General features: G+C 40.2%; 1 long non-coding RNA gene across 1 annotated transcript; it reads right to left on the reverse strand.

Moving 5' to 3' along the window:
* LOC109833502 lies at positions 4888-5452 on the reverse strand. Its single transcript, XR_002245227.1, has 2 exons — positions 5183-5452; positions 4888-4975 (listed from the first exon to the last, which is right to left on the reverse strand). It is a non-coding gene; the product is annotated as an uncharacterized LOC109833502 (long non-coding RNA).

The following is a 14964-nucleotide window of genomic DNA, read 5'->3' on the forward strand; positions in this document are numbered from 1 at the left end:
ATTTTTAGTGGGGCCACCCCCAGTATTTTTGGGCGGTGCGTCGGCCATGATGATTTCGTCCACTTTCGGATCGCTGTCAACTGCGGCGTTCTGGGTGCGACGGCTGGATTCAACTAGCTGATTTGACAAAGCTCGGATTTGTTGGTCGTGCATTTGTCTCATCTCCTGCATAGCCATTTCCATTTCGATTTTGAATGCTTCTTTCTGCTTGGCTAGAGCATCCTCAATGATTTTGGCTATTTGCTCGGTGTTGACCATGAACACTTCTCGAGCTTGCCCTATGCTAGACGTTGTATCGTCGGAGGCGAGTGCGGAATAAGAATCTGAGAGTTCGTCATCGGAATGGATTCCTTCATGGATCCCATGGTAATCGTTATATCCGACGGCTTCTAGCTGAAGCTGAGCTATTCCCGAATTGACTCTGCTTCCTGGAGAGAAATTAGGGTCGGAACCACTTGAAACAATTGGAGATTTTCCCTTGTTGACCATGTTGATGGTAACTTCTGGGAATTCATCATCTCGAGCAACCGATCCTCTTTGGTGGAAACGCCTTGATTTGGGCTTCGTCGTTCCATCGGAGATCCTTTCGAATATCGAGACCCTCTGCGGAGCGGTCTTGGGACAGCTACACGTTGATAATACTGCCCTGATAATTTTGATATACAGACAGTAAGAGTCCGCTTTCCGGGTACTTCTCTTTCGAGATTTATTCGTACCCCCAGCCTGATAGTACAACTCATCGACGTTGCGGTCGGAGTAACCTATCGGCTGCTCACATGGATTCTCAGGTATAACGCATTCTTCTGTCTGACGCGTTTTCATCTGAGTAAACATCGCCTTCTTGGCGTCTACAGGAGTCGCACGTTTGGAATCACACCTTTGTGAGGGTGAAACCTTAACGGGCTCCTAATTTTTTGCACGCACCGCCAAGCGGGCCGTTGCAGAAATCCATTTGTTAGGAGGTCGCGTACGACCCCCAGTCCGGATGTTGGCTCGAAGCTCCTTCAACGATCTCCAGCTTTCCTTAACAAGCGCTTTTCCTCGATTCTCGGGTAGAGCACCGATACGATCCTTCAGAGGAATCCTAAACTTGGGGAAATCCACGCTGCGGTAGGGCTTTAACGGAGGTTCGGGATCTGAAGTTGACGAAGGCCGGAGAGCAACGTCGCCTGCTTTTGCCTTAGGCGCTGATTTGGCTTTTGGCACCCAAACTTGTTTGGATCTCGGCGATCTCTTAACTGCCTCTTCCTTTTGCATTTCCTGTGCTTTTCGCACAAGGGTCCGGGCATGCACAAGTAAGGCGCGACACTTCTGGATTCGCTCCTCGAGAGAACGGGTTCTTTGGACACGAACCCATCCGTTAATTGGAGATCGAGAGGAGGATTCCGATGCTGGTCGTGGCGACAGATTAGCCACTTGGCGCTTTCTGAGCTCCAGATCTGCTTGGTAATGGAGACCATCCATCTGATCCAAAGCCTTGGTAAATTAGCGCGCGAGGCGTTGTCGTTTCCTTTGACGTGCTCTCTTTGATAGAGTTGGCGCGCCTTCAGCAGTCGACTCCTTAATCGTGAAGGAGTTCAGATCTGCAAATTTGGCTTCATTGAACGCCGGTGGATCATTGCAAGGTGCAACAGCAACAGCGGCGGAGAGATCGTCTTCTTGGATCTTCAGATCTGAAGACCAGCAGATCTTTCTGGAGGAGGAGGCACTCCTGCACTTGCCAGGAGAGGCGGATCTGGAGGAGGAGGCACTCCTGCGCTTGCCAGGAGAGGCTTGCTGGTCAAACGCAGAGATCGTTCTTCGGTCTTCTGCTTGCGTGGGTGTCTTTGCCTATGCCGGGGTTTATCCGTGGACCACCGTCGATCAGATCTGATTGCTGAAAAATTAGGCAGAGCTTCGTCGATCCGCGAGGAGATCTAGAAACTTGAAGCGCCTATCTCGGATAAAGCAAGATATTTGCTCTTCTTAGGATTACCGACGAGGGGTAATGCTAAGGAACGGATGCGGGTGATGTAGATCTGACGAAGAACTCTCTTGCGTTGAAGAACTAGATCCGATCCCTCCTCCTCCTCTCTTGAAATCTGTGCACTTTAAGTCTTCAATCCGGCAGGGCTTCGCCGAGGCACGAGAATTCCAGATCCTGAAAAAGTGAGGCCTAAGGCTTCTATTTATAGGCAACACCCCTGGAGCGTCCCCAAAAATCTAGGACACCCCTGGGGCGTCCCCAAAAATCTAGGACACCCCTGGGGCGTCCCCAAAAATCTAGGACACCCCGCTGTAAATTCTTCATCCGAACTCGGATTTTAGTGATTCGAATTGTGTTGGAATTCTGACGAAGAGTTCTATTAGCCCCGATGGTTGGATTATCTGTAGAACGAACGAGACACGAAAGGCGTTGTTCTTTTTGTAAACATCGCGGGGCTCTCGATTAGCCTGTGCCTTCGTTATTCCGAAATTCTGTCAGTTCACGTAGTTCGTCGATTCACTTCAAACGTTCACCGACGTCAATTGAACTCCTGTGAACCAGATGGTGACGTTCATTGTCGTTCCTTAACACTGAGCTATTCGTGGAGACCTATAGGCAATTTTCGATGCCTACAATGAGGCCAACAGCTAAAACCCTCGTGTAATATAAATTCTCTCTTTTATTTTTATTTCTTTTGTAGTAATTTCTTTTCTTCTTGCTTTAGTAGTTTAGATTTATATCAACGCCTTGTAGAGTATATTTACATTCTTGTCTTTATTTATTTTTTATTGTCTTGCACTTTTAGTTTGTGGAATAGATTTATTTTCTCGCATAATCTAGATTTTTATTTATGTTCTTTTCTTGTACAACTTAGTTAGATTTATTTTTATATTCATAGTGTAAATTTTTTTATTCTCATTTCTCTTCTTTGTAGTCAGTTTTTATCTTCGCTTTTTTCTTTTATTCTTGTCTAGTAAAGATTTCATTTCTTGTTTTCATTTCCTAAGATGTGAAACTAATTCTTGTATGAATTCTAGAATTGTATGAAACTAGCCTAATTTCTTTTATAGTTTATGAATAATTCTCTTACGCTTAAAATAATTATGTGTGGGATAATCAAATAGAGAACTAATTTGTAGAAGAAGAATTTGATAATCTATGCTTATATTGAGTGGTTTGATAGGTTATGCTTATGAATTCTAGAGTTACTATCCAGTTGTTGTTATTTTCATGAATGTTAATTTTTTTTAGATGATAATTTGATAGGTCATGCTTTCCTTAAGTGGTTTGATAGTCTATGCTTAATTAATCTAAAGTAAAATGTGATACAAAGAGAATGGTTAAAATTTATAATTAAAATTAGCTAGTGGATTCAATTCTAAATTCCTCATATCTTTAATTGAATCATCCATCTTTACTTTCTTGAACTTTCTCTTTGTTCTTGATTTTTCATTATTTACTTTCCTCTTTATTTTCTTTAATTTCCTTCTCTCCTCTCAACCTCATTTTATTTTTATTTGCATATGTTCACAACCACTCCTCATATCTCTCCACAATCACACACTTTTAGCACTCCTAATTTGTTACACACAACATAAGAACCAATTTTAGATTAATACCTACAACACCTTCCTCGTGGGATTGATAACTTTTTATATTATAACTTGATAGTTGTACACTTGTAACTTTTGGTTATCATTTATACTCTATCATCCACCTATCAAAACAATCTGGATCTATGGTAATAATCTTAGTTTGTGGATCATAACCAGCCCCACTCATATGCATGACAGTGCGCATATAAAAAAACTTACCCTTCAAGTACTTGACATGGTTCATGACATTCTTGTGATATGAGAAGGAAATTCTTTCCCCACGATTGGAGTTAGTGTATCTAATTAAATAGACATTCATTTATTTGATTGATTGATTACCATCTTTCAAAACTCTATAATCATTTGCAGATCCATCCCATCAAGTTAGAACATACGAAAATATCTTATGGGGAGTGCATGCATCTAGAATATTTTGAGTTACACATTTACGACCTCTAAAACGTGCAAGAAGTCTAGCGGGAAGTATGGCGTCGATATGGGTTCCATCTATCATACTAATGCAATCTTATATGATGTATTAAACAGTTATTAATAATAGAAAGGAAAAAATCAAGTGTTGTATTATAAGTAGTTATATTATCTTAGTGATTACCTTGAAATATGGATAGTACAACGGGTTATTGGTAATATCTGGCGACACTTTATTTAGTGCTTGCCAACAAATGGTGGAGATAGTAGCATTAGAAGTCACCTTAATTAATATTTCTTCATCAATGTCGTTCATCTACATGGAAGTGAAATATATACATGTTCAACTTGATTTTCACGCAAACTAAAACAATTAAAAAAGAGCTGTAATAAAAAAATAGATGGTTTCATAACATGCTAAACATATCATTAATTGACCAAATACAGAATTAGGACTATAAATATAAAAATAGCACTAGGCTTCTTCAGAGGACAATATAAACCATCTACTTGTGCAAATTTTATGTTTGCGTAGTAAATGAAGATGACCATTTAAATGTGAAAAGTGAATCCAACAAGTAATCTACTAGTCAAGTTAAGCTCAATTTTCCCCAACAGAGGCGAGTTTTTCTTGAATCTAATTAGTGAAGAAAACAATTTGAGACCCTTTAAAGCAAATCTTTAACCCCACAACTAACAAGAGCTTAAACATCATCACCTATTAGTATTAATCCAAAACCAACAAATGGGTCATTAATGACTCAAAACTTGCATGAAAATAACTTAATATGTCATTCATGAGAAGCTAACCCAAGCTACTTTATCACCGCAGATTATAAGCCATTAACACCGCAAATATAATTCGAAGCTAACCCAAGCTAATTTAACACCAAAAAATAGCATACAAAAGTAGCATTCATGAGAAGCTAACCCGAGCCATCCCTAGCTCATGAATTTGAAGTGTTAATAACATCATAGAAGCTACCTGAAGAGTAACATCATACAACAAACTTTAATCAAATGAATGAGTTGAGGAGAGTCACATCACACAACAAACTCACTTCTAAAAATAACATTAGAGTACCAAATCAATAACCAATGCTTGTAATTCAAAGCTTTCGAAATCATAATCAATTTCACTCCGTCCAAAGCTTTCGAAAGTTTTATCAAAAAGAGAGGAGGTGAGAGTTACCTTCGGATTTCAAGAGTTTTAGATGAAGGCCTCTAACAACAAGATTGCCAAGATAACCCCAAATTGAAGCTTTCACCTCCACCTCATCTTCCAAACCAAAGTTATACTAAGAATCCTAGCCACCCTCCATCTTAGATCTGAATTTGACCAGAAATTTAGCGATTTGAGAAGAAGAGTGATAGAATATTGGAGTGGGAACTGGAGATGGCGGGTAAAAAAGAGGACGGGAAAAATTAGAGGAAGCAGTGAAAATAAAGCTCCCTTTCCGAAACCTAGTTAAAGAAAAGGAGAAGTAGGCTCTAACGTGGAGTGGGGTGTCAGATATAATACACCGAATCCTCTCCATTTGATAGGATTTTACAAATTCTAAAAATGGGTTGTTTTTTGCAATTTTAGAATTCAATATGCCAAAAAAATTGAAATCAAACACAAACTATGAATCCAAATAACAAAAAATTATCACTTTTTTATCCTAAAATTTGGAATCTCACTCAAATGCCAAAAAAATTTGTGAAAAATTTATCACTTTTTCATCCTAAAATTTGGAATCCCCTAAAATTCCAAAATTATCATTTTTTCATCCAAAGTGTCTGTCAGACAACCTCCCCTTAGAATTCAAGGATACAGTTGTACGAGCCTATAGAACAAATCATGTTCAAGTAAGATTGCAAGGAGGGCTACTGGGAGCAGTGCTTTAAACAACCATAATTGACTATGTTTTTTTGATGTGGGACTAAACAAGCGGCTTACCTACACACTTGAAACTGATTTGGTTGCTACACTTTTAAGGTACTTCATTTCTGTCTTTGTTCTTTATGGAATAAGCGAGAAATGGTATTTTCATATTGATCTCAATTTGATAGATTCATTGATGTCTCTATATTATTATAAAGAAATTCTTTTTCTCAATATGGGAATAGATGAACAGATATATACTAAAAGTTTTCAAATATTTACCCTCGAGGGAAACCTAATGTTTTCTCAAATGTGAAAGAGTTCTATTTCACTTTGTTAGTTGAAGTTGTTCACAATAACTTGCATCTAGGCATGTCCAACCGGGCTGAGTCGGCCCGGCTCAGCCCGACCCAGCCCAATAAACCGAGTCCAGGCTGGGCAAAACCCGTGACCCGGACCTGGACCCGATTGACCCGAGCCGAGTCCGGGCACCGATCCGGCGCGGTCATTTTCTTTTTTCTTAGAATTTTTTTTTTTAAGTAATAGTAAATAATAATAAATTAAGCTAAATTTTGATAAAAACAATCATATTATTAATCATTTATAATTATATAATTTACAAATAAAAAATCATAAAAATTAAAATAATAAAATAAATTCTTTATCAATAATCACTAATAATTACAAATTTATTTTGGAATTTTTGAATTACAATAGATGAATACATCCCAACTAGGTTGACACTTACTCATCTATATCACTGTTATTTGCAGCGTTTTTCAAAATAATTTATCATAAATTTTTAGCTAAGAAATAAAAATTATAAAGTAATGCGTATTTCTACAATTCTACTTTTTATCTCTATCTCCTATTGCCAACTCATCAAGTTTATCTTCAATACTAGACATCCAATTGATACCTTGAGTTCTCGTCTCGTACCTCCACCAATCTTGTAGGTATATTATCGCCTGTACGGTAGACGGATCTAGCGATGTCCTGTGATCGTCGATCAAATATCCTGACGTGCTGAAGGCAGATTCCGAAATTATCGTAGAAATCTACGTTGTTAGTAAGTCAAGAGCCATGATAAAAAAGTATAGGATATGAAACTATTCCATATACTCTCCATCATTATAAAATCTCGAAACTATTATTTTGACTTTTAACTAAAGATGTAGTTAAATATTGTTCAATTTCAAAAAAAATCATTGATGATCCAGATCCACCGGTTAGCTTAGCTATCATTAATTCTCTATCAAAACTCTTACATTTACCCGAACTTGAACTTATAGAAGCAGAAGCTATAGATTGATGTGTACTTACACCATATCTAGCTGCATATTCATCATATAATCTTTAAAAATAAGTTCTAATCGTATTATGAAGAGTAAAAGTAGTAAAAGTTTGACCATCATCAGTGTCTATTATCATGTTATCATACAAAAAATTTAACAAATTTTGAAGACCAACATCCTTCAAACATGAATCAATAAGAACCCTCAAACCAAAAATAATAGGAATATGTCTAAATGCTTATTGATACGGGTGTATCTTCTCTTAAGGAACTTAAATATCCTCATCAGAAGTGTGAGGATAGATGATTCTCATGGTATCTTAAGAATGGAGACGTGGAAGAAGTCGTCGGGGGCAGCAACGTCGAAGACTGCATGAACGAACAGAAGAAGGCTGCTGGTGCTTTTGCGGTCGACCGCGAACATGCACGAAGCTCAGGAGGAGCTAGAACTGAAGGCGGTCGACCATCGCGGTCGACCGTACGTTTCCGGTCGACCACCACGGTCGACCGCGCCATGACTGTAATCAAAACTGCTCTCGGTTTTTTGGTCCGGTCGACCGCGAATCCCACGGTCGACCGTGAGACTTTCGCGATCGACCGCCGCGGTCGACCGCGACGTAGTTTTTGGCCTGGGTCTAGTTTCCTACACTGTTTAGGATTTTTATTTGATATAAATAGAAACACGACTTTCCTAGGGTTGGCCAACCAGATTGTAATCACAAAAGAGATCAGGGAGGTTGTTCCTTGATCTAGAGAGATTGTGAGAGAGAGATTTGTAATCTATTAATTCTCATAATCTAGAGAAGGTATTTTCTTTCGCCCAAATCAACTCTTTTGTGCGTTCTTCAGTTATTTTCTTCGCAACCCACTCTTGATAATTCTGCGATCAAGGGTGCTCGCACGGTGACTCGTATCAAGTTGGTATCAGATCAAATCAGATCCTATGAAGGGGCATCCTGTATATGGTCCTTACTCGATCACAGTACAAGAAGCTTGGCGAGATTCTTCTTTCATTGGAAGGAGTCCAGAAATTAAGGAAGGAGAAGATGACTGAAGCAGATAATTCAGTAAGACTTGATGCCATGGAGAAGCAGATCGAGACGATCAGGACTACTCTCACCCAACTCGTAAGTCTCATCAACAGAGGGGACAAAAAGGAGGAATCTTCTTCGAATGGGAAGAAGAAACTCGTCGAGTCCGATGAAGAGAGCGAGAGATCTGATTCAGAGGGGGAGACCGAGATTGTTAAGACCGCTGGATATCAAGGGGGTAAGAATAATTACCAAAATTTGAAGATTGACTTCAAGGTTGAGATTCATGTTTATGATGGGAGTATCAATATGGAGAAACTCGATGATTGGATCGAGCGTATGGAAATGTACTTCACTCTCTACGGATATTCATCCAATGAGAAGATAGTGTTTGTGACTTTGAAGCTTTCGGGGCACGCATTGACGTGGTGGAAATCCTATTGCAAACAGGAGAAGAGGGTAGTGTTGTGGAACAAGTTAAATGAGCTACTTAGGAAACAGTTCTATCCAGTGGGGTTCCTTGAGGAGCGTTGGTACAAGTGGTATGGCTTACGCCAAAGGTATAATCAGATTGTTCAAGAGTACACGACGGAGTTCCAGTAGCAGGCGATGGTTCTAAACATCTCAACGGACGAATACTCCATCTTTATGAAGTACATGGCGGGTCTGAATGATTACATCCGGAAGGAGATGAAGCTGTTCTCAGTCGAAACCATCGTAGAGGCGAGCGTGAAGGCCAGTGCCATTGAGGACAGACAGAAGAAGGGCAACAAGATGAAGGGAGACTCCAAACCATCAGGGAACAAGTCGGGTGGCTCTTAACCTAAGGACGAGAAAAAGAAGGGTGACTCGGGGAAAACTGAATTGACATGCAATCACTACAAATAGACAGGGCACGTGGCTGATCATTGCTAGGATAAGTATCCTCATCTGAAGCCAAAAGGGTTGAAGAAGAAGGAGGAGAAGAAGGCGTACATGATAACACAAGGTCCGAAGGAGGTTCCCGGGATAACTAAACCCAATAGCAGTCTCAACCTTATGGCTGGGAAGCAGGCCATTAAAGAAGACAATGATCCGGGAGAGCAGCTCTTTGTTCTGAAGTGGCAGATCAAGATCAGTTTGGTGGATGCTATTGTAGATACAGGAAGCCAAAAGACTCTGATATCTAAGGCATTAGTATAGAAGCTGGGATTGAAGACGGTGAAGCATCTGAAGCCCTATCCGTTAGGGTGGATTCAGAAGAAGGCGGGATTGAGTGTGGTGAACCAGTGTACGTTCAGGTTTGCACTCCATGAGTCGTATATTGACGAGGTCACATGCGACGTGGTTCCGTTAGATGTTTGCTAAGTTATTTTAGGTAATCCTTACTTATGGGATAGATACGCGGTATATGATCGGCGGGCCCAAAAGTATACATTCACCAAGGATGGTGAGCAATTCATTTTTCGTTCGGCATCTCTTCCACATGAGACGAGCTTGGTGACGGTGACTCAGGCTAAGAGGTTGGTGAATGCGAGCATGAAATTTGTTTTATTGTTCATTCGGCCTTATGAAGAGCAGCTGAGTAGGATATGCTTGTCCACCTTGAGCAAGCTTCAGGAGGGAGATCTTGACAGGTTGAAGGCTAAGTATGCGGACTTATTTTTGGAGATCACAGGACTACCACTATGTCGAGGTGTAGAGCATGAGATTATGTTGACCAGTGAGAGTTCCTTGCCAAACATAGGCATATACCGCACATCAGTACATGAGTCCGAGGAGATCAAGAAGCAGGTTCAGGAGCTCTTGGAGATGGGAGTGATTGTACTGAGTTGTTCGTCTTGTGGGTTACCAGTGTTGTTGGTGCCCAAAAAGGATGGAGGCTGGCGCATGTGTGTGGATTACTGGACGCTCAACAAGATAACCATAAAGAATCGCTACCCATTATCATGGATCGATGACCTTATGGACCAGTTGGAGGGAGCGAGGTTCTTCACGAAGTTGGATCTGAAATCTGGCTATCATCAGGTGAGGATACGAGATGAAGACACTTGGAAGACTGCGTTCCAGATCAAACAGGGCCTGTTCGAGTGGTTGGTGATGTCGTTTGGATTGTGCAATGCTCCGGCTATTTTTATGAGACTTATGAACGATTTGTTGCGACCTTTTATAGAGGATTTTGTGATAGTTTACCTTGATGACATCTTGGTGTACAGCAGGACCTGGGAGGAGCATATTATTCATGTTGAGAAGGTGTTCGAAGTGTTGCAGGACGGACAGCTAAAGTTCAACGGGAAGAAGTGCGAGTTTGGGAAGGATGAGTTGGTGTATCTCGGCTTCATCATAGGGAAGGGCCAGAGGAGGATAGATCCGGGCAAGGTGGCGGTGATCACGAAGTGGCCGACGCCGAAGACAGTGACTGAGGTGAGAAGCTTCATGGGGGCTTGTCAGTATTTGCGCAAGTTCATTCGATATTTTTTGACTTATGCGACACCGTTATATGGCCTCACAAAGGCTAAAGTTTAGTTCGAGTGGGGGAGGATGCATTAGGAGGCTTTTCAGTTGCTAAAGAGGAAGATCTCGGAGGCACCAGTGTTGGCCTTGCCGAATTTACAGCGGATTTTCGAGGTGGAGACCGACACGTCTAGTTATGCGATGGGCGCGGTGTTAATTCGGGATGGGAAGCCGGTGGAATACCATTCTGAGATGTTTTCGGGTGCCATTGCGAATTACCCGACCTACGACAAGGAGTTCTATGCACTATATCATGAAATTAAGCATTGGAGGGTGTACTTATTGCGGAAGGAGCTGGTTGTGCACTCGGATCACAAGCCGTTGGAGTTTTTACATGCCCAGACGAAGCTACAGCAGGCCCGGCACATGAAGTGGATGTCTTATTTGATGGCTTTCAACATCATTATTAGGTACAAGAAGGGGGCGACGAACAAGTTGGCCGATATGTTATCTCGTCTGTCGGTAAGGTCTTTTTTGGTGATGACGCGCATTCAGCCCTTGGTTCCATTGGAGTATGTACAGCTGTATGCATCCAGTAGAGACTTCGGTAGTGTTTTCGAGCAGGCGAAGGCTGGTCGAAGAGGGGAGTATACACTTGGATAGGATGGCTTGTTGTATCGTAGGACATCACTATGCATTCCGGAGGATGGTGATAGGTTGCAGTGGATTCGGGAAGCACATACCTCGCGTGTGCAAGGGCATTTTGGGATTCAGAAGACGCTTCTCAATCTACGGTGACATGTGTTTTGACCACGGATGCTTGATAATATGACCAAGTATGTTGGAGGGTGTAAGTTATGCTGTATTTCGAAGCCTTCTAACAGGAAGATGGGATTGTACCTACCATTATCGGTTCCTTTCAGGCCGTGCGAGAGCATTTCTATGGATTTTCTAGGAGGGTTGCCGACTACAAAGTGCGGGCATAACTATTTATACATTGTGGTGGACCGGTTTTCCTTGTAAGAAGACCGTGACAGGAGCGGGTGCAGCGCAGTTGTTTTTTGAGTATGTGTGGAAGCACTTTGGGTTGCCGAGTTCAATTATTTCGGATCGGGACAGCCGGTTTCTCGGATATTTTTGGGATTCTTTGTGGAGTTTGATGGACACTAAACTGAAGAAGAGCACGGTCTTTCATCCACAAACAGAAGGGCAAATGAAGGTAGTCAATCGGACTATGGTGCACATATTGTGGGGGTATAATTCCAGGTATCCTAAGACTTGGGATGAGAGTTTACCATATTTGCAGTTTGCTTTTAATCGGGCGATTTATAGATCTTCGGGAAGGTCACCGTTTGAGACATGTTATGGATTCTTACCACCAAGTCCGTTCGATCTAGTATTTTCGTGTGAAGTTACTATTGATGACAAAGAGGGGAGCGAAAGACAACGTGCTCAGTGATTTCTAGAGAAGATTACAAATATTCATGCCGCGGTTGAAGCTCAATTGAAGAAATCACAAGCTAAGTACAAGGTGAAGCATGATAAACATCGGGTTCCTTGTAACTTTGGCAAAGGCGATATGGTATGGCTAAAATTGAGTAAGGAGAGTCTAAAAGGAGAGGGGAAGAAGTTGAAGCCTATTCGTTATGGTCCATTTCGGATTCTTGATCAGATTGGCGATAACGCTTTCAGACTAGATTTGTCGCCTTACTTAGGCATGTATTCAGTGATCAATGTCGAGTATTTGAAGTTGTTTGAGCCTCCATTGTTGGATGATGAAGGTGACGATAAGATGATCTTACCGCATGTTGAAGACTTGTGGTTTGATAGAGAGGAGCCGCTGAAAGAAGATTGTATTTTGGAGCGGAAGACGACCACGACGAGGCGGGGGGCGAAGGAGTCGTTTCTCATTGGACGTCAAGGTCAGGTTCCTAGCAAGGCTAAGTGGTTCAACAGAGAAGGAGGGGCTCACGAGTTCCCTCAACTAAAGTTCTAACTTGAACGAGACTTCAAGTTCCTAAAGGAGGGACCCATGATACAGGTGTATCTTCTCTTTAGGAACTTAGCAATCCTCATCAGAAGTGTGAGGATAGATGATTCTCATGGTATCTTGAGAATGGAAACGTGGAAGAAGTTGTCGGGAGCGGCAACGTCGAAGACTGCAGGAATGAACAGAAGAAGGCTGCTAGTGCTTCTGTGGTCGACCGTCACGGTCAATCGCGAACGTGCACGAAGCTCAAGAGGAGCTAGAACTGAAGGCGATCGACCGACACGGTCCACCACACGTTTTCGGTCGACCGCCACGGTCGATCGCGCCATGATTATAATCAAAACTGCTCTCGGGTTTTTGGTTCGGTCGACCGCGAATCCCACGGTCAACTGTGAGACTTTCGCGGTCGACCACCGTGGTCGACCATGACGTAGTTTTGGGCCTGGGCTCAGTTTTCTGCACTGTTTAGGATTTTTATTTGATATAAATAGAGACACAACTTTTCTAGGGTTGGCCAACCAGATTATAATCAGAAAAGAGATCAGGGAGGTTGTTCCTTGATCTAAAGAGATTGTGAGAGAGAGATTTGTAATCTATTAATTCTCATAATCTAGAGAATATATTTTTCTTCACCCAAATCAACTCTTTTGTGTGTTCTTCAGTTATTTTCTTCGCAACTCACTCTTGATAATTCCGCGATCAAGGGTGCTCGCACGACGACTCGTATCACTTATTAAATTTACTTTTCATTTGAAAATGTATATTTCCAAAATAATTATCCATACAATAATTATTAAAAAAAGTTTGAATATTAAAAACTTGTAAAGCAGCTTGAATAAAAGTTGGATAACAACAACCAGATAATAACATAGTAGCATCATAAAAAAATTACAGCATCTCTTTTACACTATTTATAACTAACCATTCATACTCAGTAATTTCATACATACTACCAAAGCTGGAACTAAAAGTATAGAAAGCAATAAAATCATTTATAATTTTTTTATACTCTATTGCTACATATAACATTGCATAGGTAGAATTCCACCTATGGTCAATATCTTTTGGAATTAATCTAGGTTTTAATTTTTTTTCTTTTACACAATTATTTTCATCTTTTAAGTCATTGTTCAAAAGTATTATGAGCATCGGTTATTGTCCTAACTTTTTCTATCATGGATTTAATTTCACCAAATGCACTTTGAACAACTAAATTTAAAATATGACACATACATCTAATATGAAAAATATCACCATAACATGGCGATAGCAAAGATGATTTGATATGATCTACATCTACATTTTTATTACTTGCATTATTAGTGAAAGAGAAAATATTTTTTTATAAATTTTCTAATTTTATAAGTTCTTCTATTATTAAATTTGTAATATTAATACTACTGTGTGAATTTTCAAATGCGATAAAAAAATAATTCTCTTAAAGATTTACCCATTATCATCAATCCAGTGTGCTGTGATATATAAATAACCAGTTTATGCTCTAGATGTCCAAATATCAGAAGTTAAAGAAAATTTATAATTTAAATTTTAAAATTAAAAAATTATTTTTTTCTTGTTCCTTGTGATAATATTTCAAAATATCATATTGACAAGATTAACGAAAAAAAATTTTAAATGCGAAATAAAAAACATCTGTAATCATATCTTCAAATTCATCATCTTCTACTAATTTAAAAGGAAGATTTTTAAGAACAATAAACCTGATACACATTTTTTGGGTTTAATTGCATCATAGTTCTAACTACCGAGACTATCAGAGGATGATGATCGGGAGAGTAAATATTATCAGATATCTCCTTGAGGCGTTGCTTGACCTCTGTTTTGCTTTTCTAAATGGCGTTTGAGGTGGTTAGTGTCGATTTTATGATGACCTTGGGAAATATGGCCGTATAACGCACATTTAGCCTTCTTGGTAAGAAGTCTACAGTGTTGATCCTGGTGATTTCTATCTTCTCGAAGAAGTTCTACACATCGGATCTCGGTCTTTTAGGAGCTCTAGGTGTAGAATCATCACCACCGGATTAGTGATTAACATCAGTAGGACTAACTGTAGCTCCTGTAGTAGGAGTATTAGGACTCATTTCAACATCGGGAGTTGGTATTTTCCCTTTATATTCTGATGAGGAAATCATTTGATTGAAGAATTAGAGAGTAAAAGCGAGAATAAGAAAGTGTTAGAGAGTATTAGAGAGAAATAGATGAGTTTTGGATGAGAAAATAAAAACTCTCTCTATTTATGGAGGCAGCCCCCTAACCAAATGACCAAATACATTCAAATCTTGACCGTATTTTGATTGTTTTGTGGGATATTTTGGTCAAAAGCTTAAAATTGGCTGCT

This window comes from Asparagus officinalis, chromosome 3 (genome assembly GCF_001876935.1).
Source record: "Asparagus officinalis chromosome 3, Aspof.V1, whole genome shotgun sequence".
NCBI lineage: Eukaryota > Viridiplantae > Streptophyta > Magnoliopsida > Asparagales > Asparagaceae > Asparagus > Asparagus officinalis.